This window comes from Thamnophis elegans, chromosome 3 (genome assembly GCF_009769535.1).
Source record: "Thamnophis elegans isolate rThaEle1 chromosome 3, rThaEle1.pri, whole genome shotgun sequence".
NCBI classification, from domain to species: domain Eukaryota; kingdom Metazoa; phylum Chordata; class Lepidosauria; order Squamata; family Colubridae; genus Thamnophis; species Thamnophis elegans.
Genome location: NC_045543.1, coordinates 148,667,485 through 148,693,325, shown reverse-complemented (window position 1 = coordinate 148,693,325; position 25,841 = coordinate 148,667,485). Strand labels below are relative to the sequence as shown.

Below are 25,841 nucleotides of genomic sequence, written 5' to 3'. Positions count from 1 at the left end.
TCCCACTACAATGGCAAACCAGGGTGGATTTTATTGACCTCACTGGTCGGGAGGTGTCAGTTCAATGCTTTAAATCATGATTTATTCATTGGTCAGCAGGATTCCATCATCCTTTCTAATAAAAGTAGATTTTTCTTATTTGATATCCACATGTATTATTTAGTGTTTATACACAGAGTTCATTTTCGGAAGTTATTGAATTATAGGCAACACAATTATTTAACCAGGTCCCCCCCCCCCCCCCCAATATTTGCTTTCATTCAAACTTGAAATATGACTTGGCATCAAGCTGGAGATATCCCGGAGTCTTTGGGAGCTGAATCAGCTTCTTTCCCGAAAGCTATTTTTACCCTGATGGCCTAAGAGGGGAGGGGATGATCAGCAGATTTTAAATTGCATTAATGACCTTGGTTATTGCCGCTGTTAGACCGAAGTTGGTTATTGGGACTAACAGTTTACATTTCATCTCCATATCAGCAAGTGCAAGCAAATAGAACTATTTGTCATGATTATCTCTTTGATCCCGGTCATGGTTTTTAATAGGCACTTAACACACATTTTCACCTCTGATTCCAGTTGCAAAGGTAGATTCGAATTAACACACTTTGAAATTCTTTAAATACTTTTCAACTTTGGCGTGAAAGATCCCCCAATTTGGGGGGTTTCAACATATTTAAGCTAGAGGGATTTTTCTTCCGAACTGGATGGCTGTCTGGCACCGTTTTTGAATCTAAACTATTTCCAATTCAGTCAACTATTTAAAAAATGTATTTAATTTACAGGGAGTTCTCGACTTACAACAGTTCCCCTAGTTACAACGGCAATGAAAAAAGTGACTTACGAGAGTTTTTCAGACTTATGACCATTATAGCATTCCCCAGGGTCAGGTCATTTACATTCAGATGCTTCACAACTGATTCACATTTATGACGGTTGCAGTGTCTCGGGAACATATGATGCTCTTTTGCGACCTTCTGACAAGCAAAGTCATTGGGGAAGGCCTGATTCACTTAACAACCGTGTTATTAATTTAACAGCTGCAATGATTCGCTTAACAGCTGTGACAAGAAAAGTTGTAAAAGGGGACAAAACTCACCTAACAAATTTCTCGCTTAGCAGCGGAAATGTTGGGCTCAATTGTGGTCATAAGTTGAAGACAGGTGTATTTAGCAATTTAGCCAATGGCACAGAGTCTCCTGCTAGAGCAGGGGGTTGGCATAGAAGACCTCCAAGGTCCCTTCCAGCTCTACTTTGATGGAAACATGGACACAGTCATAATTTGCCTTAAAACTGTGCTCCATTTGTAACATTCCCTTACTTGAAAAGGGCAACCAGATGAGTAATCTAAGCCTGTGACCTTGTACAACACAATTTAGCACATCTGATCAGGAAAACTACAAGTTGTATTTTTCCAAGTACAGCTAATCCTTGACTTAAGACCACAATTGGCTTCCCCGTTGATTTTGCTTGTCAGAAGGTCGCAAAAGGGGATCACAGGAGCCTGGGACACTGCAACTGTCATAGGTTCATGCCAGTTGCCAAGCAACTGAATTCTGATCATGTGGCCAGGGGGTTTGCTGGAATGGTTGTAAGTGTGACCAACATTCACATATAAGTCACTTCTTTCAGTGCTGTTGTAACTTTGAACTGTCACTAAACAAAGGGTTGTAAGTCAAGGACTATTTGTACTGCAAAATTTGCAAACTAAATAGCCAATACGAAAGAGCTAATTTTATACACCAGATCTTAAAATCAAAATTTAAAACAGACTGGTGTTAAAGCGTTGTTTTCTAATTTTTTGTGATAACAGTTTGGAAACCACAACTGAGGCAAACCAGATCAGGGAAAACAAGATGTTCTATTAGCGCCATAGTCAACTTAATTCCAAAACGGATATTTTGCAAAGGCCTGTAGCAACTGGGGAAACTTGTTATTACAATTTTAAGTCGGCACATAAAGCACAGAGACAAGCTGTGTTGGCTGGCCACATTGGCATCGTTCCTCCATACGCAAGACAAGCTTCTCTCTATAAATAGGCTGAAGCAATAGCTGAAAGCTACACAGAACAAGATGATGGATCAACAACTGAATTTGTGCGGTAGACGCTGTTTTACTTCTTGTTCGCAAACTCAGCCGATTAAGAGTCTGGAGAAATATGATTTTTTTTGCCTTTGAACTGTATCATGTCGTATTTGCAAACTGAAGTTTTCTCCCTATCCAAAGAATGAGATGCATCGTGTTTTTTTTTGGTAAGGGTTGTTATTCTCATAGATGGTGATTTCTAGTCCTGTCCTAGGCCAAAAAACTGGCCTGGGTGATTTGAGCCAATCACTAGGAGACTGGGAGTTCTAGTTCCACCTTACACAAAAGCTGGCTGTGTTATTTTGGGCCATTCAATAGGACATTGTGAGTTCTAGTCACACTTTAGCCATGAAAGTTGGCTGGGTGACTTCGGCCCATTCACTAGGAGATGGTGAATTCTAGGTCCACTTTAGGCAAGAAAGTCATTTGGGAGTTATAGTGCCTTAGACACGAAAGCCAATTGGGTGACTCTGGGCCAATCACCAAGAAGCAATGATTCAGATTAACAGAGTTGGAAGGGACCTTCTAGTCCAAGCCCTCAACCAAGCAGGAGAGCCTACACCATTTCCGAGAGATGGCAGTCCAGTCTCTTCTTGAAAGCCTCCAGGGATGAAGCTCCCACAACTTCTGAAAGCAACTTCTGTTCCATGGGTTGATTGCTCTCACTGTCAGGAAATTCCTCCTTATTTCCAGGTTGAATCTCTCCTTGGTCAGTTTCCATCCATTATTCTTTCTCTGGTCTTCAGGTGCTTTGGAGAATAGCTTGACCCTCTTCCTCTCTGTGGCAGCCCCTCAAATATTGGAAGACAGCTATCATGTGTCCCCTAGTCCTCTCCTTCACTAGACTAGACATACCCAGTTCCTGCAACCATTCTTTTTTCTTTTCTTTTTTTAATTATTTTTATTTTTTGTTACACAGACAACAATGGGAAAGGGAGAGGATGGAAAGAAAAAAGGGGGGGAGGGGAAACCCATCTTCACATACAATATGTCGTTTAATCACAGGTGCATCCCTACTAAGTTTATACATCCCGTATCTCTCTATTGTATATTTAATAAGCACCACAATAAGCTAGGGTTTAAAAAACAACAAAATAAAACAAGGGAGAGAGAAAAAAAGGGTGGGGGGAGGGGGGGAGGCCAAAAAGGACAAAAAAAGGTCCCTGCAACCATTCTTCATGTTTTAGCCGCCAGTCCCCTAATCATCTTGGTTGCTCTTCTCTGCACTCTTTTCTACATCTTTTTGATTAGTTTTAGTCCTGAACTAAGCACAAAAGCTGGGTGACTTTGGACCAAACACCCAGGAGATGATGTGTTCTAGTCTGTGAAGTGAAGTTGTGTCCCTCCATCTATTTCTCCAAGGAAATGGAGCAAACTTGGGATCCTGCGAGCTTTGCTATTGATAAGAGCCCCAGTAGCCAAAACATAAGTGACCCAGAAGGCAGATCTGTGCCCGTCGCACCAAGCTTTCAAATAAACGACTGGTGCTTTTTGGAGAAACAGGGCTAAATGGAAAAGGTTGTCTTCAGCCTTGACTCAAAGGCCTTTTTGTTCCCAGCCCCAACCAGCCCCAAGAAGATTTGGGAGAAGTGGTGACTCTCCGTGTAAGTAGGGCTCTTTGTTCTTGGCCTACGCCTCCAAAGCCAAGAATTATGAGAAGATGCAGCTATTCAAGCTATTTCCTGACATTCCTTGGCAGCCCAGGGATTTTTTTTTAAAAAAAAACCACCCTTTGGGGAACATTAAAAGACCAACTGTCGTGCTTAGGCTGGAGGTTTAGATCAGTAAACTTTTTAATCTGGGTTTAAAAATCTGCAATACATTACGCTAAAACAAAATGAATTATGCAAGGACCAGCTCTGTTCAATGTGTAAAAACGATCCATGGCATCTCACAAACTACACAGTTGTAGTGTGCTGTGGAAGGTCAGCCAATGGCTGTATTCACACCACAAGCCAGAGGTTCTTTGGCACAAACCATGGGGGGTGACATTTGCTGGCTTAATTCCAGATGAGCCAGAGGAACTCACGGCAGTCCTGATCTGCCGGAGAACCACCATCTTGTAAGTTTGTGGTTGTTGTTAGTTGCAAAGTCATGTCCAACCCATTGCGACCCCATGGACAACGTTCCTCAAGGCCTTCCCGTACTTTACCTTCCTTCTCATTAGGTGGCCAAAGTATTTGAGTTTCCTCTTCAGGATCTGGCCTTCTAAAAAGCCATCAGGGTTGATCTCCTCTAGGACTGACCGGTTTGATCGCCTTGCAGTCCAAGGGACTCACAGGAGTCTTCTCCAGCACCAGAGTTCAAAGGCCTCCTTTCTTTGGTGCTCAGACTTCCTTATGGTGCAACCTTCACAGCCATCTATTGCAACTGGGAAAACCACAGCCTTAACTGTTGTGGCCCAGCAGGATCCGGTTGAGCTGCTGATGGACTCGGATACCGAGGAACCATATGAGTCTGCCAGGGAAGATGTGGAGGACCCTGGGCAGGGTTCAGACTCAGAGCAGGGACCAGAGAGGCTGGTTGGCCACCACGAGGCGCCTGAGGCATGAAGCAGTGGGGAGGATCAAAGGCAGTTTGTCCCTGACGCAAGATTAAGAAGGGCGGAGAAACGGAAGCAGCAGCTCCGTAGGCAGAGTCATATACAATGATTAAGCCCAGGTGGTTGTGGCTTGGCCCCTCCCAAGAGAGTATATAAGTGGAGAAGTTGGGAGGGGGCATTTGCAGGACACAACCGTTTGAAACAGTATTGGAAAACTCTTGTCTGTCTTGTATCCGTATCTGTTGGATTTGGGTTGCTGCCAACTATTCTTGCATGTGAGTCTTGTCTGGGTCTTCAGCCAAAGGAGTCGATAACTCCGTGATTAAAGAGTGGCAAACAGCCAAGCCTGTGTCTGGGTGATTCGCAGGCTGGAGGGGGGGGTCAGAACACTTAACTATAGACACTTTTGTTGCCAGGGTGATGTCTCTGCTTTTTAGTACGCTGTCTAGATTTGCCATAGCTTTTCTCCCCAGGAGCGTCTTTTATCTTGAAAGTTATGTGACATTAAGTCATTGTTGGCTCTTTGCAACCACACAGTTTTTTGTCCATAATGATCCGTCCCTAATGATAATCTTCAAATCTCTTAGGACTGTGGACCAACCCCTTAGTCTGTGGACCGGTCCCGGTCCGAAGCATGCTAGAAACTGGGCAAACAAGTGAAGTTCCATCCATGGGATGCAGGCAACCCACAAAAACACGTCCCCTCCAATCCACGGGGAAACCTCTCTCCACGGAACTGGTCTCTAGTGCTCAAAAGATTGGGGGCCGGTGACTTAGGGAGAATTAAAAAATCCCAGATTGTCCTCAACTTAGAATAGCACTGAAAAAAGTGACTTACAAGGGAAAGAAGGCGGGGCTTAGCAGTGAGAAGATGGAGTTTCAGGCTACTCCTGAAATTCCTCTATACCAAAGGATTTTTGGACGGGTTCTTTGAACTCTAGCTGTCCCGGAGACGACAGTGAAGGTGGGGAGACACCCAGGACCCCAGAGATATCCGCAAATCTCTGGGGGGGGTATTAACTCCTCGTGCCAATTCCTTTTTGGATTAGCTGCGTGCTAACTGAAACTGCAGGTTGCCCCTAAGAATGGAAGAAGTGATGTCATCTGGTAAGCTGATTTTATTATCCAAGAGAGACTGTTCGTGTTAAAAAATTAAGCTAATTGAAACCAAAAAACAGGAAGATTTAGCGGCGAATTGGCCTTTCTAATGGATTTATGACTGGTGGTTACTTTACTTCTTAAATGCTTCAAGAAACCTTGCGACGTCCTCCCCCCTCTGAATCTCCCTAAGTGGATCGTAAAACTTATCTCCTACTAATTAGCCCGTCACGATTCGACATTTTTATTACTTTACTACCTAGTTCTGTTTACAACTAGATAAGATTGACAGCCTGTAAGAGACTAAAAAAAAAGTGCTTCGAAGCCTGTGGGGAAAAAAAAAGAGAGCTTCTAATTTTTAACTATGACACATCATGGCGTCCCAAAATACCTCTAAGATTTCATTTCAGGCTCTTTTCTCTGCGTGTAGAGGACTCTTTGATTCTTACCAAAAACTGGAAAGAACCCTGGATCAACTGATTCTAAAATATGAAGTTAAAACTGAGATCGTTGAATGCTTAAATGTTCCTGAAACACAAATGGAAAATGTGAGAAATGGTGTCTGGTCTATCTCAGAGGAAGAGAGGAGTGGGGGAGCTATAAAGACGACTCATTTAAAGAGACAGAGTGCAGGAGGAATGGAAAATCCACCCTTGAGAATTAAAGTTAATTTGGGAAATTTTATAAGCCTAGGACAACATTATTATTCCATCACCGACATTCAGAATTCAAAGGTGCCGAAATATTTTTGTTTGGATTTGCTTATGGAAACATTTGGTAAATTTATCCAACGAATGGCTATTGGTCTGAGGAAATCTCGCTGTTGGAGGGACACAGGCTGACAGATGGGACAATACAACCTAAAATTAGCTAAATCGGATTACTTCAATTTGTAATAGATATAGCTGAATAATGACTGATATGGATAGCAATATATATAATTTGGAACTGGCTGATAGATTGATGAATACAATTGAAAACTAGTTAAACCTAATTGCTTTTTCTTGTAACAGATATTGCTGAATAATAATTGATATTGATAGTAATGTATATAATGTGGAGTTGATATGATAACTAACAATTGGATATGAGAAAACACCTTTAGATTATACATAAAGAGTATTAACTATAATAATTAGCACTATTAAAAAACTAAATAAAATTCATACAATCAAATGTTAATCAATATTGGGAAAATGTTATGATATATGATATAATTGAATATTATGGATGTTTAGCTAAAATAGGATATGAGGATTTGATGATAGCAATAGCAGTAGACTTATATACCGCTTCATAGGCCTTCAAGCCTCTCTAAGCGGTTTACAGAGAGTCAGCATATTGCCCCCAACAATCTGGGTCCTCATTTTACCCACCTCGGAAGGATGGAAGGCTGAGTCAACCCTGAGCCGGTGAGATTTGAACCGCTGACCTGCTGATCTAGCAGTAGCCTGCAGTGCTGCATTTAACCACTGCGCCATAATAGAGGATTTTACAAATAAGTAAATGAATTGCCAGCATGTGTTATGGATTAATTCTTTAGCATAGCTAAGGATGAAGGATGTTTAAATAACCATAATAATTAAAACTGGAGGTATAATGGTGTTGATATGGTAAATATTCGAGTTAAGTTATCTGAATTAATATGAATTAACGGAAGAGAAGCACCAAAACATGTTGTAACCAGTTGATATACTTCTTTTTTTTTCATAATAGACACCTGTGTTTTGTTTTGTTTTCCTGATTGTCGTTTTTGTCTTTTTTTGTATTATCTACTATCTTTTATTTTAATTATTTTCTTTTTTCTTTTTTTTGATTTTTCTCCCCTCCCATCGGTGTGGGTAGGTATTGTTCAAGATTATTACTCCTACCAATACTCCTAAATAATAATTACAGTTAAATGAAAATGGATATATAATAATGCTTGAGTTAATATGAGTTATGTTGGTTGACTGTGGAGGAGATGTACCAAAACTTATCTGTAATTGATTGATATATTAAGAAAGATGCTGTACCCGTTTCAAACTAAAATTAAAAACATTTAATTAAAAAAAAAAGTGACTTACAAGCGTTTTTCACACTTACAACCGTTGCCACATTGGTCGCATGACCAAATCTAAGGCGCTTGGCAAATCACATATATTTATGACAGTCACAGTGGTCACGTGACCCCCTTTTGTGGCTTTCTGACCAGCAAAGTTACCTAACAACCGTGTGGCTACCTTTAACAGGATGCACCTAACAGCTATAGCAAGAAAGGTCATAAAATGGGGGCAAACACATCTCACTTAGCAAGGGAAATCTGGGGCTCGTTTCTGGTCATTAAATCGAGAATGCCCATAATCTTTCTTGTTTTTTCTTTGAAGACCTTTCATTTCTCATCCAAGAAGTTTCTTCAGCTCTTCTTCAGCTGAAGAAGCTTCTTGGAGGAGAGGCAAAAAGTCTTCAAAGAAAAACCAGAAAATCCATTTGCCTCTTGAAAAAAGCACCTTTGGAACAACCAGGTCCTGGATGATGGAGAATCTCCATAGGCAGTTCCTTAATTCTCCTCTTTTATAGCTCTTCCTTTATAACCTGTTCCTCTTTCTATTTCCTGTGTGTGTCCTTCCCTCCACCCTCCTCAAATCATCACTTAGCTTCCTTGACTGTTCCCCCGCCCCCTCTGTGGAAGCTTGCTTTTAATACTAGCTCTTTGGAGAAGGAGGGTGTTCCCTATCGTCGGAGCCTATTTCTATTTCTCCTTACAACTGAACTTATTAAAATCAACTACCTCTACAGGTTTAACATGTAAATTAAGACCCAATCATTCAGGCCAAAGGAATCTAGGAAAAGGTTATATGGTGGCAACTGGACCAAAGTTTATTAAAACTGAGACGACTCTTGACTCCCCAAAATTTCACTCCAAAAAGAGTAATGAAATGTCTCAGTTTTAATTAACTGCTATCCAGTTGCCGTGATTTAAAATTTTTAAAAAGATATCTACAGATTTAAGCAAAATCAAAGTAGTACACTGTTAGGGTTAGGTAAATGCTAAACACTAAATTCAACCAATATTTCCATTGCCTGTAGAATGTGTCTGTCTAGGAAATTCTCCTTTACAGAATTAACAGAGTTGGAAGGGCCCTTGGAGATCTTCTAATCCAATCCCCTGCTCAAGCAGGAGATCCTATACCATTCTGGACAAATGGCTGTTCAGTTGCCCAAACTCTTCTTAAAGATCTCCAATGTTGGAGCACCCGCAATTTCTGGACGGAGGGCATTCCATAGGAAAATGATTAAGGTAAAGGTTAAGGTTCCCCTCGCACATATGTGCTAGTCGTTCCTGACTCTAGAGGGCGGTGCCCATCTCCGTTTCAAAGCTGAAGAGCCAGCGCTGTCGGAAGATGTCTCCAGGGTCATGTGGCCAGCATGACTCAACACCAAAAGTGCATGGAGTGCCGTTACCTTCCCATCAAAGGTGGTCCCCATTTTTCTACTTGAACTAACTGCTAGGTTGGCAGAAGCTGGGACAAGTCACTGGAGCTCACTCCGTTACGCAGTGCTAGGGATTCGGACCACCAAATTTTCTGATTGACAAGCTCAGCATCTTAGCCACTGAGCCACTGCGTCCCTAGGAAAATGATTACCAAGGCATTTATGCTCAGAGATGTTCAGCAAATCTTTCACTACCTCGAATAATGAAGAATATGAAGAACCGACACGAGATGAGTAACAGAGGCACGTGTTTGGAAAGGCTTACGGCACTGAATCAGTATGTCCGTCACCTCACATGAGGCTGCCATATTTCATGAGACTTGAAAACTGACAGGCATAAGCATTAAAGGGAGAAAGAAGCGCAAAGGTTCCCCGCCCTGCCACCCTTTCTCTTCCGTTAAGGAACATGGGAAGCACCTTGGGGAACATATGAAATAATCGTTAATGAGGGAACTTGCAGAAAATGTTACACAATTCACAGAAGGAATGAGGTGTGAGAAAGAAACTCAAAATAACCCTGACTTTCGGATTGAGTATGAGATGAGACAGAGATAAACTTGTCTCTTGAAATCCTCCCCAGGATACAGGTTAGTCCTTGACTTACAAATATTTGCTTAGTGACCGCTCAAAGTTACGACACCACTGACAAAGGGATTTGTGATTGTTTTTCACACTTACGACCATTACCATTGTAGCATCCCCATGGTCACCTGATCAAAATTCAGAAGCTTGGCAACTGGCCGGTGTTTATGACGGTTGGAGTGTCCTAGGATCAAACCTCTGACAAGGAAACTTGGGGAAGCCAGATTCACCTAACAACTGTGCTCCCAACTGAACAACTGTGGCGATTCAATTAACAACGGTGGCAAGAAAAGTCATCAAATGAGGCAAAACTCAGCTGTCTTGCTTAGAAACAATATTTTGGGGCTCAATTGTGGCCGTAAGTTGAGGACTACCTGTTCTACAATTAAGTTGCATTTCTGGAATCTTTCTGATGTCTGCACCTTGACCTGGCCTACTTGATAATCACGGAGCTAGAAATGAACCTGGAGGTCTTCTAGTCCAACCCCCTGCCCAAAGCAGGAATCCTTAGTCCATCCCAGATAAAGGTTTGCACAATCTTTTCTTGGAAACCTCAAGAAATTTCTCTTTATTTCCAGGTTGGATCTCCCTCTCAGGAGCTTCGATCCTTTGCTTCTTTTCAGATGCTCTGGAGAAGAGGTCAAACACCCACCTTCTTATCAAGTGTCTTGGGGGGCACACAGTGTTACTGACCAATAGCAAATTCAGACCCTTCTGCTCAGATAGGAGCTGGTCTATTAAGAGTTTGAGTTTGAGTTTATTTGTCTTGTATGCCTCCCACTCCCGAAGGACTCCGGGCGGCTCACAATAAACAAGGGAAGGGGATAAATAGACAAAAACAACACTTTAAAATACGCAACATTCACAGTTTCCGTGGGGCTGGATATTTCACAAGCCCCCCGGCCTGCTGGAGCAGCCAGGACTTGGTGGCTTTGGACTTGGTGGCTTTGCGGAAGGCCAGGAGGGTAGTAAGGGTCCGGATCTACACGGGGAGGTCATTCCAGAGGGCCGGAGCTACAACAGAGAAGGCCCTCCCCCGGGGAGTCGCCAACCGACATTGGCTGGCAGATGGAATCCGGAGGAGACCTAACCTGTGAGATCTAATCGGTCTCTGGGAGGTAATCGGCAGGAGGTGGTCTCTCAGGTCCACATATCCCTGCCTGTTCTGCCCTAGGCTTCCCCCAAAAGCATGAAGCAGATTCCTGTCCCGACAAAACCCCTTTTATTAAACAAATGTGAATTCCTCTCATTCACATTGAGCCAAGGCCTGGCAAACAGACTTTCAAAGGTGAATTCATGACCACAGTCCTTATCTAGCATGGAAAGCTGCCATGTCGATATTTTCCAAAGGAGGAGCTGTGCAAGGAAAGACTTGGCACAGAGTCCCTGAGATTCAAAGACAGATCTTCACACTCCTGAAACGAACTAATGAATGGTTTCCTGCAAAAGCCCGCTCCTCTTCTATTTCCTATTGGAGGGGCCATTCACCATTGACCTGTGGCCTTACTCCCAAGTCGACCCTGATTTCTGAACTGTTCTTTTCTTCTGGCAGCTCTGCGCATGTGCACACTGGGAACAGGCCCCCGGGTCCTCTGCCTCACTGCTGTCTAGCTCCGAAGGCAGCTGAGAACTGCCAGACGGCCTTGGCCCCATCTCTGCCTCTGACGCAGAGCCCTTGTTCGAACCTTCCCCAGCTTCCAGGACTGGCCCATGTTCCTCCCCAAACTCCTCACTGACCGACTCTGCTGCCAGCTCCGTTGGTGGGCCATAACACTGCCGGAGAGATAAAGGGAACAGCTTGTGACAACTTTTTCCTTCTGTACCTTCCTGTCAAGCAAGAACTGTAAGGTCTTGAAGTAGCAAATTCAGGCTGCCGGGAAGAACTTTGACTTGAGTCTGTTAATGATTTGACCAGTTTTCTTGTGGCCGATGACCAATGGGATCAAGCACATTAGTTGCTTCTGCCTAACAACTGGAAGGCAATGGATCTAAAAATACGTAATCAAGTTATTGGAAATGCAAGGACATCACGACAACCGAATGTAGGTTAGCCCATTCTAGCATGTTCCCCAGAGAAAATCGACTCCTTTTGAGCGGTGGTGCTGGAGAAGGCACCTGCGTATTCCTCGGACAGCAGAGGTGACCAACACGCAAGGAGGGCGTGCCACTGGTAAAATCACAAAGTGCATCTCACTTATTTTGGCCATGTCACGTAGGGGGATTCACTGGAAAAAGCAATTACGCTGGGGAGAGTTATTGGTAAAAGGAAACCAGGCCACATCAAAACATTGGACACCATCAAATAGCAATAGCAGTTAGACTTATATACCGCTTCATAGGGCTTTCAGCCCTCTCTAAGCGGTTTACAGAGTCAGCATATTGCCCCCAACAACAATCCGGGTCCTCATTTTACTCACCTCGGAAGGATGGAAGGCTGAGTCAACCCTGAGCCGGTGAGATTTGAACAGCCGAACTGCTGAACTGCAGTCAGCTGAAGTAACCTGCAGTGCTGCATTTAACCACTGCGCCACCTCGGCTCTTCAAAATCAAAATCAGAGCATAAAACAACTCAAAGAAGCAGTGCAACGTCAGAAGATGTTGTGAGTCCTGGCCCAGACAACCGCCAAGAGTCAGACATGATCGAATGGATCACATCAATATCATCAATCAACCTATATTAATCACCTCTTGGAATCTCATTTCTGGGAAGTTCATCTTCAAGTTGATTGCATCACTCATGCCAACTTCATCCAAGTAGTGGGGTAACAATTATCTCAAAAACATACACTACTCCAAAAGCAGAGTGTGTATTCCTTATGATGCATTACTTAAGCCTTTCAATCTCATTTTCCCCAAAGGTCTTAAGTTGATCAAAGATGAATTTGGCAACTTTAAGAATAGTTCAAAATGGAAGCTTTACAGATGGCAAACTACCGTGGTATTACCCAATTTTCACAAAACCACTCTGCAAATCCTACCGTCTAGAGACAATGTCTCCATATAAGGAGCTGAACCCTGCTCTGTTATCAATCATACAGACGAGAGTTCAAAATAGGAAATTATACCCAGTGGAAAGCAAAGTTAAAATGCACGCTGTACAGCTAGAGTCCTCAAGGTATGACCACAATTGAGCCCAGAATTTATGTTGCGAGAAATTCGTTAAGTGAATTTTGTCCCATTCTACGACTTTTCTTGCCACATTTGTTAGGTGAATCACTGAAGTTGTTACATTAACAAGACGATTGTTAAGTGAATCCAGCTTCCCCACTGACTTTACTTGCCAAACATTTGCAAAAGATGGTCATATGATGCTGAGAAACTGTAACCGTCATAAATACAAACTAGTTGTCAAGCACCTGAATTTAAATCAAGCTGCAGTATTGGTCGTAAGTCACTTTTTTCAGTGCTGTTGTAACTTTGAACAGCCACTAAACAAACTGTTGTATGTCGAGGACTACCTGTAGTCCTTGCACTGAGATGTACCCAGCTTTACAATCACTGCACTTGATAAAGTCTTGATAAAAAGTTACCACAGGAAAATTGGGCTAGAAAGTCTGCAACAAAATCAATTTTCTAATCAATGAAACAATTTTCCAGTTCATTAAAAGGTAGCTTTATCCCATCATATGTCATGCTGTGATTACGGCACTGACAAGAAATGACACTGTGCTGTAAGAAAATAATACTTTATGAACAAACAGGGGTGTTATACTAGTTACAAGAAAAGCAACACTCGAGGAATTTAACTCCTGTTACACTCCACATATATTTACGCTCACAGACTGGAACCAGGAATCAAAGGGATAACTGGATTCTACTCAGCTAGGCAAACAGTTGCAAACGAGAAATAATTAAATAATTTGGCATTTCAACTCTACTACCGTGTTTCCCCAAAAACAAGACCCTTTCACAAAAAAGGAACAGGTCTTATTTATCCACTGACACACCTCACTTGAGGCCTGGCTTCAACTGTCCGAAGGTAAGTAATAGGGCAGCTGCACACACCCCACCCTAGCTTAGTTTTTACCCCATCCTGGAGTGAGCGGGGTCTTAATTAGGGCTTATTTGGGGGTAGGGCTTATATTGGGCACACATGTAAAAATCAAGCTAGGACTTACTTTTGGGTTAGATCATATTTTCGGGAAAACACAGTATTTTGCCATGTACTTTCTTTTTTTAAAACAATTTTTATTTGTTTTTAAACAAGGACAAACAAACAAAAACCCATCTTCCATTACAAATTGTAGAAAGTATGTCAGTTGGTAACAGTATTTCCATGCATCTCTTCCATAGTCATCACCTACTTTTCATATCAAATCGCATATTTTAAGTTCACCTATATTCATGTATATCACGATTATTATATCTCAACCTTAATTTGACTATAATTGTTTTTATGTCCTTTTATATATAATATTCAAAATCTAGAATAGGATTATATGATAACATTCCATTAAATCATCCTAAAATCATCCAATCACAATGCATCTTTATAACATATTCCAGATAAAGCTTTTAAACCTCCTCTCATAATCTTCATATATTGTTTATATAAAATTTCATATTATCACTCATATATCTATATGTATTGCTATCATTATTAATCATTATTTAACTATAGCTATTGTTGCTTCATTTTATACATACAACTAGTAAACTAAATTTACCTTAATTTTTATTATACATTTTCATTGCATCAACCTGTATCCCTCCAGCAATAGTACGGTCTTATATCTCTTGCCATTTGTGGCATTAATGTTCTAGTTACTTTCTTAATAAATCTTGTAGAAAACTCCCTCGGCAACATGCGGTTCCTTTCGTATCTCACAAAAGCTTGAAACCCAATATCTGCTCTTTCCATCAGCTTATCTTTGGTTATCACTGGTACTTCTATCAAGATTTCTCCCCTTATCGCCATCAATTTTTCTCTCTTTTCTTCTTCTGTGCTTTGAAGTCTGGGGTAGAGTTCCAATCCATCCATCTCCCCTTTCCATATTCCGCTCTTGCCATTACCAACCACGCTCACTTTGTTGTCAGTATCCACAGTTTTCTTATCTCTTTGCTCATTTTTTTCTCCATCTTTTGAACTCTGTCCTCCACTTTCTTCATTTGGTAAACATCCTTAGTTTCTCCATCAGATTTTTCTGTTTTGTATTCCATATTCTCCAATCTCTTTTCAATTCTCTCTGTCACAACTAAATAGATTTTGAATTTCAAACATAATCATTTGCAATATTACAGTTTCTTTTTCCTGCTGGGCCATTCTTTCAATTTTGCAGATACTGCCACTATGGGGTTCAAGGCTATTTTAATAAACTTCAAAGGTTCATTTATTATCTTTCAAGTCAAAATGTTGTCTTCTCTCCAATAGCTAGTGATAGAACTTCCAAAAGGCACCTGTATAAACAACTTATGCTCTTCCTACTATCACTCTCAGTAAACAAGCTGAAAGAACCTTGAATCTCAAGTGATCAAAGAGAAAGAAGAAAAAAGAATGTATCCAGCCTCCAAGGTGGCGCAGTGGTTAAATGCAGCACTGCAGGCTACTGCTAGATCAGCAGGTCAGCGGTTCAAATCTCACCGGCTCAGGGTTGACTCAGCCTTCCATCCTTCCGAGGTGGGTAAAATGAGGACCCAGATTGTTGGGGGCAATATGCTGACTCTCGGTAAACCGCTTAGAGAGGCCTGAAAGGCCTATGAAGCGGTATATAAGTCTACTGCTATTGCTATTGCTATTGCTCCAGCCTCTAAGTGGCAGCGTAACTGCTTTTCCTCCTGTTGTTACAATCCTCTTTATAATCCTTCTTATTTTCTTCTTTATATTCCAAGTTTAAGAAAGAAAAAAACCCTTAAATGGAGATCAAAAACAATCCAATCAATCAAACCAAGCATTATTTTAAAAAAGGAGAATTTTAATCCATAGGTATAAGCAAAAGTGAAAAGAAGAAGAAGAAAGAATTAATCCATTCAGTTTAAAAAATAGGGAGCCCCTGCAAAAGTTCCATCCGTGAAAAAAAAAAAAAGAAATTAGAAACTGGATAACACACTAAGTTCAATGCAGATCAATCTCGCTGCCTACAGTCTTTTGTCTTCAATCTTAACTTAATTTTTTTTTCTTGGGTAGTTTCTTCCTCTTATAATAAAATTTCCTCACCAATTTGACACACTTTCTCTTTCTGCTTTCTTCCCGTTCTGGAGCTGTCCCAATTTCAGCAGCTTCATTAGCTGCGTTTCTGTCGCCGGACAAAAGAGCTATTCCTGGATCTTTCAGGGACTTTGCAGTGTCTCTGAGATCAGCAGGAGGTGCCCTTCTCAATCACCACCTCTGTGGGACGGTTTAGGTCCGAATGGACCGTCCAGTGGCAGAAATTCGACTGCGATCTCGGAACACCAAGATCGCATGTTGTGCCATCGCGATGTCAGCTCTCTTCCGCCCCGCCATGTACTTTCATATTACAAAAGCAAATAATTGAAACCAGCATCCACGTTTAGCCTAATTTATTTCTTGATAGGTATAAGAATCTCCTCTTTACATAGTATTAAATAGCTACTCCTGAAACACTTACCCTGCTTCCCTGAAAATAAGCCCTCCCCGGATAATAAGCCCAATCACGCTTTTGTGCGCATGTGCTAAAATAAGCCCTCCCTAAAATTACTGCAACACAGCAGCAGCAATGAAGTGACCACGGTCGCCGTCTCCTGCACCTCAAAAATAATAAGACCTCCCCGAAAATAAGGCCAAGCACTTATTTCAGGAGTCAAAAGAAAATAGGACCCTGTCTTATTTTTGGGGAAACACGTTATTTAAAAAAAGCATAGAAGCAATTCTGCCTATATAGTGGACAACGTTGGGAACTGTGACAATTATATGAGAAAGAAAAAAATTAGGGTGTTTCAGATGAGAGCAAAGGTAAAAAAATGTGTTGTAATCAAACTGCAAATGAGAAGTGTGAGTTAGTCAATCTGATATTAACCTTATGCAACTGAATTAGTATAACATCCAGTAGTATGATAAATGCGGAAGCATAAAAGTCTGTGAACTGTATTCACGTTAAAAGGCAATGGTAAAACTCAAATTTGGGCTAAGCAGTAAGAAAGTAACGTTGAACAATCCTTAATTCCCAACAAACATGACAGACTGTTATGACATCACTTTCATGCAAAACTAAAAGCCAAGAATAAGAAACAAAAGTACAGAAAGGAAAGCTCGGCCCTTTTGTCAACATTCTTTACAAAATTATCCATTTCATAACTGGAACAGCTACAGGGGAGAACCTTGCCAGCAGTGACTCAGTCCATAATCAAAGCATTGTTTATTTTATTATTCTATTATTTTACTTTGGCTTGTTTAAACTTCCTTTTTTATTTCTTCGTTTCTTTATGGTTGCGAGCTGCCTAGATTAGTCCCATGGAGAGTTAGGTGGCAAATAAATGTAATAATAATAATTATTTTCTAAAAAGCACAGAGCATGGGAAACATCCCATTTTGAATGTAAGGCTAGTTACAGGCAGGGTTTCCTGCCTAGGCAGGGGGTTGGACTAGAAGACCTCCAAGGTCCCTTCCAACTCTTTTATTCTATTCTATTCTTTTTTTCAGCTCAAGACAGGACACATAGCTCATTTTGGAAGAATCGAAAGGTCAAAATACGATTTTGAGTATAAGAGGATCAAAACATCAATTTTCACGTTTAAAGTAAGTGTTTCGGATTAAAAAACAAGTCAATTTGAAAATATTTTAACATTGTTAATTAGCAATCTTGACTTTCTGGAAAGTTTTAGTCTGATCTGGCATCTGATCTGGTTTCAGAAATCTTCATGACTGAGAATGACTATTAGGTGTTAGACTTCAATAGGTGACTGATTTTACAGATTAATACTAGCCTAGCAAATTTATACTGAAAACAAATTTCCGTTTGGAAAACCCCGTGATATTTGCAGTTCAACTTACGTAACATAGTGAGAATTTATCACAAGCTTCCAAACTTGTTGTTCATGTGTGTAATTGTTACACAATCGACCTTCTGAAGTCTCTTAAATCTCTTCCAGTAAACATTTTGGAAGTCTAGTTTTTTCATTCTAACCAACAAAAAAATAAAAAAAAACCATAAAAAATAATTCCAGCTACAACAAGGAGCTGTGCAATAAAGATAGGCCTTGCGTTCCAATTTCACTTAACAACAGTTCAAATTAAAGACAGCCTCAGAAAAGGTGCTTTGTGGTCAGTAAAGAACTTCCAACTATTACAAAACATCACATCACCACCCCATGATCATGATCTGAGTGCTTTGCAACCTATTTGCACTTAGCCAAGCACCCTGCAATCATGTGATTGTGATTCACAAGTTTCTCTGACGGTTTCCCCAGAAAGTCATTGGGGAAGCCGGCAGGAAAAGTAGCAAGCTGCTGCCACCTGCAAAGAGAACTCCCTCTTGCCTATGGGCTGGTTGAAAGAACTCTGTGCCCATTTGGATTTTGTCAGAGACCTCTTTCAGCTCTGGCTGGTGGCTGAGTTTTCTGCTGAAATCCAAGCAGCCATTGAACTGAGTTTCTTTGATAGGGAATAGAGGAAAGAGGGAGTTGAAATCCAAGTAGGATTTTCAGCTGCTGATCAGAGAGGAAGCACAGTGAATAAGAAGTGCAGGATGCCTTGGGGGGGGGGGGGGGGGGTGAGAAGCTCCAGTGCAGGCCCCACACAAGTAGCTCTCCTCTCGGAGGCTGAAAAATCCTATTTTTGACAAGGAGAATTTTCAGCTTCTGAGTGGAGAGACATTCAGAAATGGTCTGTGGCAGGTCTCCTCCACCTCCCTGAGTTAATTTCCACTCCTTACCTGGTTATCTGCCTGCTTAATAACATATAAGATTATTTAACAAGTGCAATGAAGAATGCCAGACTTGTGATCATTGGCAAAGCAGTCATATGACATCACGTTTAACAACTGCTTCATTCAACAACCGAGATTCTGGTCCCAAATGTAGTTGTAAATCCAAAACAACCTGCACTTTAAACATATTGTATTACATATAAGTTAATGGACTATGGCCTAATTTAAAGGGAGTTTCAAACAAATATAACTTTAGCAAAAACCTAAAACCATATATACATCCTTTTAACTATAAGGTGCTCAAAATCATTAAGGGGAGGTAGGCAGCATATTCATTTATTCAGAAAACGCATAAACATGTAAGCATCAATATAAACCAGAAAAGTCAAATGGAACTGAAGCACAATGATAATTACCCTACAGATAACCTACCAGCATCTTTTAGATATCGACGCAAATACTTCTCTACTGGAAATAATCTATATATTATAAAAAGTGTTAATGCTCAAGTTGTTTAGGAAAGTTTAAATATCTTAACTGTAACTACTATTTGTATTTTGTATTTATTAATGCTTATAGGCCGCCCTTTTCCCTGAGGGGACTCAGGGCGGCTTACATAAAATAAGGGGGGGGGGGGTATACAGACAATAGACACAACAATACATAGAAGTAAAATAGTAAGCAACATTCATTCATCATTCAGGTGGGGACAGTTATCTTTGTCCCCAGGCCTGACGGGCTAGCCAGGTCTTAAGGGCTCAATACTGAAGGACTAAATAAAATCAGACACACTTCAAAATAAAAGGCATGTTCACATTCCAAAATTCATGTTCTAATATGAATATTCCATTATAATATCTAACTTTTCCAAGGATTATTCCACAGAAAAAATATAACATTTTCCCTATTTAAAAGCCTTCCTTGACAGTTCTTGAAATCTGTAACAAGACAGCAAGACTTTTCACCCCGAACACAAACAACTGAAATTCACCTTTCTGTATTCAAGGTATTTATTATGCCAGTTTTGATGAAGACCAATATTTTCTATAATCATCCAATATTTCATGGAATATCATATGTTAATTATTCTAATATCTGTACTGTCCAAATTGTTTATTTTGCAAGAATCTTCAGAAATGTTTTGGTCCTCTTTGTTTGCCCAGCTGTCTTCTGCAAATACAAACTGAAAGTTCTTAGTCTTCGAACCCATTTTATATCATAGGGATCATTAGGCTTAAATGCTGCCATAGTTTTAGGCACTGTAGTAACCTATTTCCCCCCCAAAAAACCATAATGTTTTAAATGTCCTTTCTCAATACATCATTTAAACAAAAAATAGGCATAAAATGTATTTAACAAATAATTCTGTGTGAAAATGTAATGCCAAAGTCTGGGAAGAGTAGAAAAACAAATTAATGATGATTCATAAAAATTTTAGTTGAGCAATTAGTCAACAATCAGCATTGATTGTTCCTTTCTGGTGTTCATCCCAAAAAAGAAAAAAGAAGAGTACAATATATTAATATGCAACTTCCCTTATAACTTACACTATACAAATTATACAAGAGCTGTCCATCTCTAGTGGTTATAGATTAGAATCTCAGTGTGTGAGACAGATCCATGCCCTTATTCCAGTTGTGATATAAGACCGGTTTCGTCTAGCAAAATACTGCCAAGATAACAGGAAGTCTTTAGTTATTTGAGAATGGTGAAGAGTAATCTTCCCAATTCAGAAAGGACTTTGCCTCTAGTTAAAACCCACTGTTTTTCATATTTAAGTATTGAAAGGGCTATAAATTAAACCACAGGACCCTGAAAATCTCAGACAAGAACAGAGTGTTTAGCAGAGTGATGGCATTCGGAAAAAAAAACTGACCTTGTGTCTAGTTGTCTTGGTGTGCAGTGCCCTATAGTGTCGTTTTGAGGGTAGGAGTTGAAACAATTTATGTCCAGGATGCGAGGGGTCTGTAGATATTTTCACGACCCTCTTTTTGACTCATGCAGTGTACAGGTCCTCAATGGAAGGCACGTTGGTAGCGTGACCCGACAAAAGGGTGAACGACAAAACCGCGCCCGACTAAACCGTGTCGCTGACGTCATCAACGCGGCGACAACAGTCAGCGCGGAGAAAGAAGGGCGCTTTAAATAGCGTGTCGAAAGAAAGCCGATTTAACTTAAGGTAAGGGTTAGGTTAAGGGTTAGGGTTAGGGGTTAAGTTTAGGTTTAGGGTTTACAGCGTGTTTCTTTCTCCGCGCTGTTGTCGCCCTGTTGATGACGTCAGTGACACGGTTTAGTCGGGCGCAGTTTTGTCATTCGCCCTTTTGTCGATGAACCCGTTGGTAGCCATTGTTTTTTCTGCAGTTCTGATTACCCTCTGAAGTCTGTGTCTGTCTTGTTGGGTTGCAGAACCAAATCCGACAGTTATAGAGGTGCAGATGACAGACACAACACAGTCAAACCATTCACCGAGGCTGCATTACTATTAGTCTTCTCATCGTTCCTATCACCCATCTATTCCCACGTATGACTACAGGGCTGTAACTTTGCTGCTTGCGTCCTTATGATTTATACCGATATTGATTGTTTCCCGATTGCTTATTTGTACTCTGTGACTATCATTAAACGTTGTACCTTAGGATTCTTGACCAATGTAGGTTGTCTTTTTATGTACATTGAGAGCAGATGCATCAAAGGCAAATTCCTTGTGTGTCCAATCACACTTGGCCAATAAAGAATCCTATTCTATTGAGGGAATTATCTGTTTAGCAGAGTGATGGCGTTCGGGGGGAAAAACTGTCCTTGTGTCTAGTTGTTCTGGTGTGCAGTGCTTTAGAGCGTCGTTTTGAGGGTAGGAATTGAATAAATATATATATTTATTTAAGAGAAGGCTGTGCTTCCTGCCAGCCACACCAGGCCACACAAACCCTTTTAAACAAACCACACAAACCAGGAAGTATCCTGTCCGCTGCTCTGTTCCTAGTCCACCGCACCAAGGTCAGCCTTCGGAAACTCCCCTGGGTCGCCCAAGCTTCTTTTGTTCCCCGAAGCAGGAGGCCTCCCCTCCCCAAATCGACACACCCCCCCCCCCCAGGGCAGCGGGCCAAGGGGAGCCACCGTCTCAGTGGGCCGGATGCGGCTACGACCGGCCTAGAAGGCAGCAAGAGGCCCACTCAAAGGCCGGAGGAGTCCAATCTCAACTCGGAGGGCGGATCCGGGGGTCCAGGACCGAACTTAAAGCCGGAGGAGCCGGATTCTCACGACCCCCGGGCCGAGCGTCACACCCCCGGCCGCACTGCGCCTGCGCAGACTCCGCACCCCCCTCCCCGAGGAGAAAAACGGCCTTTTTACCTCAGCGGCGCTCGGGGAATAAGGAGAGGCCGGCGCTGAGGCGTACTCACTCCGGCGGCTACGCCCCGGACCCTGCGGCCGCTCTTCCTCCTCCTCCTACTCTTCCTGACCCCCGTGCGGCGGCTCCGAGTTAGAATTCGCGGCCGACGACGGCGAAGGCCCACCGGCTCCCTCCTCCAGACGCTCCTCGGTAATGGGGCGACGCCATCTTGTTCCCCGTCCCGACCCCGTCCCGCCTCTTCCGCCTCCGCCTCCAACGGCGCCGCGCTGCGTCACCGCCTCGGTCACGCGACGCGGAAGCGGGCGGCCAATAAGAGACGGCAGAGCCGCGGAAGGGGGCGTGTTCTTCAGGAGTGGCGTGGCGCGAGCGGGGAACACCCCTCGCTCGCTCGCAAGGGGGGATGGGAAATGTGGTCCAAAACTTTTGACTGGTAGCCGAGGGAAGCTCCTATAAGGTTTTCTATTCCCCCGCCCCCCGCCCGGTTACTGGGAAAAACTGGTTGGATTTTAGGATTTAAAAAAATAATAGATTAAATTAATATACAGATAGTCCTGGACTTACAGGACTACAAAGTGACAACATCACTGGAAAAGTGACCCGGGACCGTTTTTTCACACTTAACGACCATTGCCGCATCCCCATGGTCGTAAGTGTGAAAACCGGCCATCGGGCACTTTTTCCAGTGCCGTTGTGACTTTGAATGGTCACTAAGTGAAGTGTTGTAAGTTGAGGACTACCTGTGTTTAGGGGCACTTGGTCATTTCCCATTTGGACTATTGCAACATAATCTACGTGGAAACTATTAAGTTGCAGGATCCAATCTGAGTAGCATCGCATTGCAATGAACAAAAAGACATGTCGTCAGCATGTATTCAGCCCTATCCGTCACTAAACGAATGGGTGTAAATTGAGGACTACCTGTAGTGGACTCAGAGGTTGGGCATGGCATCCTACCTGAGGCCCAAAGCCAGCTGGGTAAACTTGTGCCAGTCCTTTTCTTTCAATCAAACCAGGGCAAAGCGTTTCTGAAAACATGCCAAGAAAGCTGTATTTGTTCTGATAATTGCCAGGAATATGGAATAACAGAGTTGGAAGGGACCCTGGAGATCTTCTAGTCCAACCCCCTTGACCAAGATGTCTCTTGATCTTGTGTTAAGGAAAGCAGCGTCTTTCAGTCACCCCAAGCAAACACCTGGAACACTGCTTCCCCGGTTACTTTCTGACACCAACCTCATTTCACCAGATAAGGTTTTCATTTCTGGGCTTGTTTCTTTTATGAAACGATTCTATTATCTAGATTCCTAGAGGCAGGAACAAAGAAAACGTATTTGTTTGTTTGAAGGCAACAAACAAAATGTTGGCCAGGAAGAGGCATGGAGGTTCCCAATTGTTAGATATTAGCAACTGTCACAATGGTTTCCACCAAGGTCCTCTGTTCCAGTGGGAACAGAGGTTCAATCTCTTTGTCGAAAGGTCTGACAGCTCCCTAGAAAAGGGCTGCTGTCAGACTGAACCTTCGCTGGATTATACATAATTGTTCTGTACAATAAAGAGCTGTTGTTGCCTAATCTTGAGTGTGCCTTTCCTTTACCCAATCTAACACCAATTCTTTTAAATTTAAATCTTTTAAATTTAAAAAGGAAACAAAACTATCACAACAGCTCCTCACCAACAATCAAAGCCCAGATAAGTAGGGATTAACATCAGGATTAATACCCCACCAACAAACAAGCATGAAGTGATACCTCAAGCAAGGAACAACATACTCAAAAAACAAGCATTAAACAACAGCATATTCAAAGAAGCACAACAAACATTTCCTTCAACACTGACAAGCCATTTGTATGTATTTGTATACAAACAAACCTCCCTCCCTTCTAGCACTGATGGTGTTACCTAGTTGGATCATGAAATGTCTGCAAGAAAACAAGGAAGCTCAGACAGCACCAAGGATCACACAATTCTCCTTCCTTCTCCCTCCTCCCTCTCGTCTCCTCCTCCACAAATCTCACTCCTAGCACTGATGATGTTGCCTAGTTGGGTATTGAAAGATCTGCAAGAAAACAACCAAGCTTAGAGAGCACCAAGACTCCATACCTCTTCATCAATTAACGTTCCAGGAACTACTTAAACTGAGTTATTCTGGATGGCCTAATTGTCACCAAGTCAGTGTTGTGTGCTTTAAATTTTAATTCAACTTCATCTGAATATAATTTACCACACCTATTTCATTGCTATGCATTATAAGTGTTAGGAAACACCTTGAGTTTCCGGTTGCAGCACTCTATAAATTCAGCAAACCAATAATAAGAGTAACAAGCAGGTATAAGTTTACATTTTCATGTGGCCTGAAACATTCCTTCAAAATTCAATTTAGTAGTCTTAAAAAGAATATAATTTGCTGCTACTTAAATTATGCTTTTGGAAATCCTTTTTTTCAGATACTAACCTGATTTTTTTTTCCTAATTAGCTCGCTGGAAAATAGGTTCCACTTGCTGGCTCTTTTTCATGACACATTTTCTATGATGAATCTGAGAATAATTTGGTCAAATTTTTCTGGGATTGCAAAACGCTGCAGAATTAATCAGCCCACATTCACAGCAGGCACCAAACTATTTTGTTTAGAATGCGGTGTAAACACAGTAAGTTCCTTCTTTTGTTTTAATAAGCCATGGCTTTTGTAATATTTTGCTTGTTCCTCAGTACAAGTGCTTGTCTGCCCCTTTCCAATATCGCTTTGACCATAAAACTCTCTACCTTAGTAGAATAATTATGGCCGCTGGACAGATTTATTTCAATCCTGAATTAAATTACTAATAATTTATTCAGCCCTGGATACTCTGAACTTCCAAGTCCAGGAGGTGGGATGGGATGAGATGGGGTGGAATAGGATAAAATAAGATAACCTTTATTATCACTTTCTCTGTGTAAACACCAGGACACATTAACAATCAAATTCTGATGCCCACTCTAAAAAGAATTTATTATAGTGGTGCATGTGAAATTTTGTGCTTGCCTGTGTGCGCCAAACACTCCTGGTGCTCTTGGTTCTTGCAGTCTGGAAAAATGTTTTCCTCTGGAAAGCCATTCCTACTTCCACATCATTCAAAGGGTGTTCATCCCAAATTGCATAGCTAAAACTCTGTAGAGAAATAAATCCTTCCATTCCCCACTTTCCTGTCAAAGAATCTTCAAAGACAAAAAAAACCAGAAAGTTCAGTTGCCTCCTGAAAAAAAGCACCTTTGCGACAACCAGGATGACTAAAAATCTCTACAGACTTTTAACAACTTTTAGAGCAATGTTTCTCAACTTGGCAACTTTAAGTCCTATGGACTTCAACTCCCAGAATCCCCCAGGCAGCACAGCTGTGCTGCCTGGGGGATTCTGGGAGTTGAAGTCCACAGGACTTAAAGTTGCTAAGGTTGAGAAACACTGTTCTAGAGTCCTTTTGGAGAAGCCACCAATCCTCAGAACATCTCAGTCCTCTGTGTGTCAAGGTTGAACTGCTTTGGAAACTTTGAGGTCTTACGGCTATTCAACTTCCCAAAGAAAAAAGACACAGAGCAGAGAAACACACTGAAGCCATGAAGGCGCCACACCTATTTGCACTATTCAGGTGACCCCAAGGACATGGATAAACCTCCAAGTGGCCTCAATGACCCTCTAAAAGGATGCAAATGACCAGCTGTCTGCAAGGAATATAAATCCTTTCCTTCCCCACCGTCCAGTCAGAGCTGAAGAAGCTTCTTGGATGAGAAGCGAAACGTCTTAAAAAAAAAAAAGTCCATTTGCCTCCTCAAAAAGCACCTTTGGGAAGACCCTACAATACTTTCAATTGCAGTAATTTTCCAGCAGATGTTAGGTTTCAAGAACCATGTGCTTCTGATAAT

At 41.7% G+C, this 25,841-nt stretch overlaps 1 protein-coding gene across 2 annotated transcripts in view; it reads right to left on the bottom strand.

The window, feature by feature from the left end:
* Window positions 1-22,187, bottom strand: part of UBAP1 (ubiquitin associated protein 1) — a 44,905-nt gene extending 22,718 nt beyond the window's left edge. For both annotated transcript variants that reach the window (XM_032213777.1, XM_032213778.1), the window contains exon 1: window positions 21,949-22,187. The gene's annotated coding sequence lies outside the window, so the exon portion shown is untranslated. The remainder of the gene's footprint in view (window positions 1-21,948) is intronic.
* Between the last annotated feature and the right edge of the window lie 3,654 nt (window positions 22,188-25,841).